This window comes from Stenella coeruleoalba (assembly GCF_951394435.1).
Source record: "Stenella coeruleoalba genome assembly, chromosome: 1".
Classification (NCBI taxonomy): Eukaryota; Metazoa; Chordata; class Mammalia; order Artiodactyla; family Delphinidae; genus Stenella; species Stenella coeruleoalba.
Window position 1 is genome coordinate 133,384,858 of NC_137169.1, and position 6,712 is coordinate 133,391,569.

Below are 6,712 nucleotides of genomic sequence, written 5' to 3' on the forward strand. Positions count from 1 at the left end.
CGAACCTGTGTCCCCTGCATCAGCAGGTGGACTCTCAACCACTGCACCACCAGGGAAGCCCCAAAGACACCTTTATATCTCTCCTCAGTTAGGAAATTCCAAGAGTTTGGGGAGCTGTGAGTCTGGAACCCTGGACAAAGACCCACTAATATATGAGAAATGGTCATTGGGATAACCAAATACATATTTCTTATAAATCACTATACTGCACATGGCTTTGCTGAATTTAATGGTAAACACTGTGTTGAAAGTGTCCCTCTCTTAAGGCTATACTATTTTGTATTCTCACCAAGAAGGAAGGTGAGTGCCTGTTACCTCACAACCTTACCAACAAGTTGCATTTTCAAGCTTTTGGATTTTTACTGAGAGATAAATATAAAGTGGTCATTCATTATTTTTAAAAATATTTTGTTTTGTTTTCGTGTGTGTAGCTTAATTTTTTAATTAACTCTTTATTTTGAAATAATTATAGACACACAGAAAAGTTGCAACATAAATATATACCCTTCACCTTGCTATACCTAAGGTTAATATCATACGTAACACATAACGATGGTAAAATTACCAATACAAGGAAATTAACATTGGTATAGTATTATATTTTAAACAACTTCACTGAGATATCTTTTTTTTTTTTTTTGCGGTACGCGGGCCTCTCACTGTTGTGGCCTCTCCCGCTGCGGAGCACAGGCTCCGGACGCGCAGGCTCAGCGGCCGTGGCTCACGGGCCTAGCCGCTCCGCGGCATGTGGGATCTTCCTGGACCGGGGCACGAACCTGTGTCCCCTGCATCAGCAGGCGGACTCTCAACCACTGCGCCACCAGGGAAGCCCCTCTCTGAGATATCTTTGACATACAAAAAAGTGTATATATTTAAGGGGTACAATTTGATGTTTTGATATATGTATACGTTGTGAGATAATAATAATAATTATCACCACAATCATAAAAGACTTATCCACCCCTCTACATAGTTACTGTGGTGTGTGTGTGTGTGTGTGTGTGTAAAAGATTTTAGATCTACCTTCTTAGCAAATTTAAAGTGGATAATATAGTATTGTTAACTGTGGTCACCATGCTGTACATTAGGTCTCCAGAACTCATTCATCTTGCATAACTGAAACTTTGTATCCTTTGGAGGTACAATATAATTAACTAAATTATAGACTTAATTCAAATTTTATCATTATTTCCATAAATGCCCCTAAATGCTTGTTTAATTTTCCCTTGTCTTATGTCTGAATCTGAACATAGTTTTGTATATTTAAATCCTAATTGCATTTGTTTCTCTTTTTCATAACTTCTTCCCATTTTCACTTCGGGTTTGGTCTTTCTATTTTGATTTTTAGGAGCTCTTTAAATGTTAAGGATGTTAGCTCTTTCTATATGTTCTGTATTTTATTTTTACCACAGTTTGTCTTCTGCCTATTGTTTTCTAGGTTATGTTTTAATGAAATTGTTTTATTTTAATATAGTCAAATTATCAAATGTTTTAGTTTTCACTTTTAGTTTTTGAGTTATATTTAGGAAGAATTCTATCCTCTCTCAGTTGTTTGTTTGTTTGTTTTTTTCTGTATGCGGGCCTCTCACTGTTGTGGCCTCTCCCGTTGCGGAGCACAGGCTCCGGACGTGCAGGCTCAGCGGCCATGGCTCATGGGTCTAGCTGCTCTGCGGCATGTGGGATCTTCCCGGACCGGGGCATGAACCCGTGTCGCCTGCATTGGCAGGCGGACTCTCAACCACTGCGCCACCACGGAAGCCCCTCTCTCAGGTTTTAATGAAATTTACTCATGTTTCCTGTTAACACTGGCATAGTTTCATTTTTAATATTTAAATCTTTGGGGCATTTGGAATTTATCATCTTGTAAGTAGCAAGGTGAGAATGTACATTTATCTTTTTTTGTAATGGTTATACATCTGTCCCAACATAACTGCTTTAAAAATGCCATCTTTTCCCCACTGATTTGAGATGCTAATTTTCTAGTATATTAAATTTCTCTAAGATTTAAGTCTATTTCTAAACTTTGGATTTTGTCCTAGTTGGCCTATCGAAAAGTGCAGCAATCATATTTTTTTAAACTGTGCATTTTATTATATTTTTACAGTATGTTAAATATTTTATAGACTTAGTCTTCTTCCCTTTTATACATGGTTTTCTTGGTTCCTCTTGTTTATTCTTTTTTTCTATGTTATTGTTTAAATTAATTTGTCTGGTACTGTGTTGGGGGGCATGGGGCATTGTATATTTAGGGGATTTTATTAATATTGTGTCTCATTTTTAAATTAAAAGTTAAAGTCTCTCTATATATTTAAGTTTTGCCCTAGATGTGTTTTACATATTTTTGTCACTTTATGTTACATTTTCAAAGGGTGGAAATAAGGATCTAGGATATTTTTCTTGCAGATCATCCCTAAATAGGAATGTTAGAAATTGTATCACAGTGGTAATTCATGTATTCAATATTATACATCAAAAATGAATTGTGGCTTCTAGTTTCAGACCAAACATGTAAAGAGCTTGGAAGTCAGAACTCCCATATTTACGATAAGAAAAAACTGGACAATGATATCTTGGATGCATCAGAGAACTAGGTTACAGGGTAAACCAGCAACCCAACACCTAGAGAGATAAGTGCACCCAGAGAGATACAGCAATAGAAGCTGTTGGAACCATAAACTGGTAGTAACACTTAAGTGGTAATTTTGGTGAATTCTGGGAGGTTGAGTGGAGACTAGTGTGAGGGTGAAAAACTGCTGGGAACCACAACCTTAGAGAGAACCCACATTTTTATGGGCTTTCCTTCCAGGAACCCCATCACGTGTCTATGGTGAAAGTCCAAGAAAGATACCCTCTTGGCTCTGGGAGGGGGAAGGGAAGAGTAACCATTTAGAAACATGTTCAGAGCCTTCTCCATATCAGAGGTCTACTTTCCAGTAGAAAGGACTTCGCCCAATTCTTAAACTTTATCCAGATGAAGGAAGAGAACTCACTTCAGCCTTCCTGTCTTACTTAAGGGGTGGAAAAACAGGCATCTAGAATCAGGGCTTCAAATAAATCGATTTGGGAATGTTGCAGCCAGAGAAAGGCATAGGAGGCTGAAGGTAAAAAGGCTGGATTAACACTTGTGAAGGTCATACCTCCGAGACACAGACACATCAAATGATTGAGATTTAATCAGAAGATCATAGAATGTTCTTCTTCCCCCCCACCTTACCACCACATCGACAGAGCTCAGGTATAATAAAAGTGGATTATAGCTGAAAGAACTAAAATACAGACTCTATGAGCAAGGATACTTAGTGAAGCCCAAAGCCAAGTGAGGACATCAAAACAAGGACACTGGAAAAATTTCAATTAGAATATCCCATTGTCCCCTTGTGTGAGAAGTTGCATGTGCCTTTCTCCTCTACAGAATAAAAGCTCTTGGTGGGTAGAAACCACACTGTATCATCTTGGCATGGTCTGCTTTGGTAATGAACAGGTTGTCAGCAAGGTTTTTCAAGTGAAGACATGGGTAAACAAGCATGTTTTCATATTATGAGAATTTATAAGGGAATGACAAGAAATCCAGAGGCTTAAAATCTTTATTTTAATATATTTATTATTTCATTGAAAATACCCACTTACAAAAGTTGATATTTCTCCCACTTCACATTGTTTCCATTTACTAAACATGAGTGGCTAAATCGGGGAGGCCAGTAATGATTAAATATATATTATAGTTGTAGGCACCTCTGTTGGAAATTTCCACATAATTTTGTTTTTAATTTCATGAACATTTCACCCAGAGTCCTGGAGTGTTTTAGTGTTTTTATAATGAAATTCCCTCTCAACTCCACATGCTCCATATTCACTCACACCACTCTTTTTTTAAGTGTCTTATTTTTATTTTACTGAATTCGGAATGTGGCATTTACCTAAGAAATGACACAAGTGGTGCAGCCACCCAAGGACCAAGATGATAGTAAGCTGCGTTGCAAACCCCAATGTAAATTCCCACTAAATGAAAAAGCTGGATTCCAATTCTTCATTAAAAGGTTATGGTGGATATTTTCAGTAACCTTCAGATATAGATACCCAACCCCATGGCTAGCAGATGAGAGAGAAGAGACGGAAGAAAAACTTTAGAAACTCTGCAGAGAAGATGCCCCCTTTCTCCCTAACACTCGTGTTCCTCAAGCTGAGCGCGATCGTGCGCTGCGGGGGTTTGAAGAGGAACTGGGGGTGGGGGTGAGGAGTGATGTTTTCTGGCCGACTTGACCAGTCCCATAACCAGTCTGAGTGTTTCTTCAAGAGGCTTTCTCCGTCTTTCTTTGTCTCCATGTAATCTTCCTCCGACTGAGAGCTGTTTTTCTCATCAATATTAGTGTGTCTGCTTTGGAAGCTCCATTGGTATCTTGCGAGGTCTGTGAGCAAGGTGGGCGGTCACAGAGAAGTCTTGGGGCTACTCCGTCCAGACTCATGCTGCACACCCAGCAGTATTTCTTCCACGTCGCCATTATAAACAGAAACAGTCTGAACAACGCTGGCGTTCCCATTATTGCCAAAGTGTAATTCCACCCAAGAGCCATGCAACCACTCCTCCTCCAGTGCAGGTGGCTTACTCTGACACGGCACCTGGGCGAGGGTGCTGCGGGAGGCGAGACGGCGTCGGGGTCGACGTGGGGTCAACGTTGGCGGCGGCGGCGGCGGCGGGGTTGACGTGGGGTCAGCAGGCGCTCTGAGGCGGGAGTGCGAGCGGCGGTGGCTTCAGCGGCGGGCCAAGAAGCTGGAGGCCAGGCTCACCACACACACCGTTCTCTTTTGAAAGGTAATGGCAGCCACCATTTAGGTAATCTGTTTACATTTCTTTTGTGGTCTTGACTGACCAAGCTGACGTTTAGCAGTGATTACCTCTGACCCGCGTTTACTTCTGTGATGAGGATCTCTTCATTGCTCGCAACTGTGTAAAAGAAATGACCTCTGAGAAACAGTCTCTGTGAAAACCTTCTTTGGTCATAGTTGTCCTCTGCTCTTTGAATCTAGCAGCATTCATACCCATATTCCCTGAGCATCGGTCAGAAAAGGTGGTTGGTTTGGTTTATTTTGTTAAATACTGGAACACAGATGCTAAAATGAGGTATGTCTAGGATCTAGTGTTGATGGAAAAATTGGGAAGGAAACTAATAATAAACAAAATACCTCTGTATCTAGGGGGCGACAGAGAAAGTGAGAGAGACTGTCTTCAGAAATCCAACTTAAGATACTGCTTATTGGATTCCTAATGAAGGAATTAAATTCTAGGTGACCAGGTTTTAACCTTAGAATAGAACTAAAACTAGAAATAACACGTATAATACATAAATTATGTATCTTGTATTTTCAGTCACTTTTTCATAACGTGTTTAAATATGGTTCACGTGAAGTTCATAAACATGATTTAAATACCAGCATTTGACATTTTTCCTCCAGCTTTGTCCAAGTCCAAGAAACTGAGAGAAATAGTATTTCAAGTGACGTTAGTGTTCAGCTCACTGGAAAGTTAGGTTTTTGAACAAGGATGGTTCATCAGGCTTTTTCATTGACCGGATAAAATATCCTTTCAGGCCTTCTAAAGCCTTCGCTCTTTTTCTTTGCCCATCTCGCAAACTCGGGCTGTTAAGCACCTCGGTTGCCTTGACACTGACAATGAGGTGCTCTTGACGGCAGACACAGGGAGGAAGTGCCATGGTTTTGAGCACAAAAGCTATATTCCTGTTTTATTATCAGTCTCTTTTAAGTTTGATTGTAGAAGTCCATCCTCTAGGGTCCAACCTACTGGGACTGTACTGTCAGACTTGGGCTCCTGGCAAAATGGGTATCAGACCTGAGGCTAAAGTTTCCCTGTCACCTTGAGAGGCTCTCTTTCAGAGTGACCAGCTGACCTCCCTCTGAGCTGGCTCTTTATTTCACAACAGGGGTTTCTTTTGTGTTTTTGTCCTCCTTGATTAATCCATTAAGAGAGACAAATTCAAATGTGGATGAAATGACTAGCCCTTGAGTGTGTGTATTCTTTTTTCTAACCTTGAGTGTGTGGATTTTTTTAAAAATTATTTTTAAAACTTTTATTGTAGTATAGTAGATGTACAATGTTGTGTTACTTTCTGGTGTACAGCAAAGTGAATCAGTTATACATATACATATATCCACTCTTTTTTTATATTCTTTTCCCATATAGGCCATTACAGAGTATTGAATAGAGTTCCCTGTGCTATACAACAGGTTCTTATAAGTTAACTATTTTATATATAGTAGTGTGTACATGTCAATCCCAATCTCCCAAGTTATCCCTCCTCCCCTTATCCCCCGGTAACCATAAGTTTGTTTTCTGTATCTGTGACTGGGTCTTTTTAATAGCAAAATTATATTTGCTTAGAGCTTCTACTGCCTTTCCCAGAATAAATTCTTCATTTCCTTTCTAACGTTACACCATCCCCCAGGGATTTCTTCTCCCACAGAGCCCCAAAATCTCCTATGGGTTACTCACACTTGCTCATGAGTCATATGGTCTCATTAGTTGCTCTGCCCACCTCTGCAGAATCAGTGCTGCGATGAGCAAGTCAGAGACCAGGTGGTCCTGAAATGGCCTGGACTGAACCCTCTTGGCCCAGTGCTTTACTCACCACCATCGGTCTGATGCACCTGTCCAGATTTCTGCCTCATTCCTACTGGTGCAAATGTTCTCTCCTGAGGA

The 6,712-nt window shown here is 40.2% G+C and overlaps 1 pseudogene across 1 annotated transcript; it reads right to left on the reverse strand.

Moving 5' to 3' along the window:
- Window positions 1-3,987: 3,987 nt before the first annotated feature.
- LOC307175354 (BCL2/adenovirus E1B 19 kDa protein-interacting protein 3-like) lies at window positions 3,988-5,708 on the reverse strand (annotated as a pseudogene). Its single transcript has 2 exons — window positions 5,515-5,708; window positions 3,988-4,747 (listed from the first exon to the last, which is right to left on the reverse strand). The product of its transcript is annotated as a BCL2/adenovirus E1B 19 kDa protein-interacting protein 3-like (transcript).
- Window positions 5,709-6,712: the final 1,004 nt, after the last annotated feature.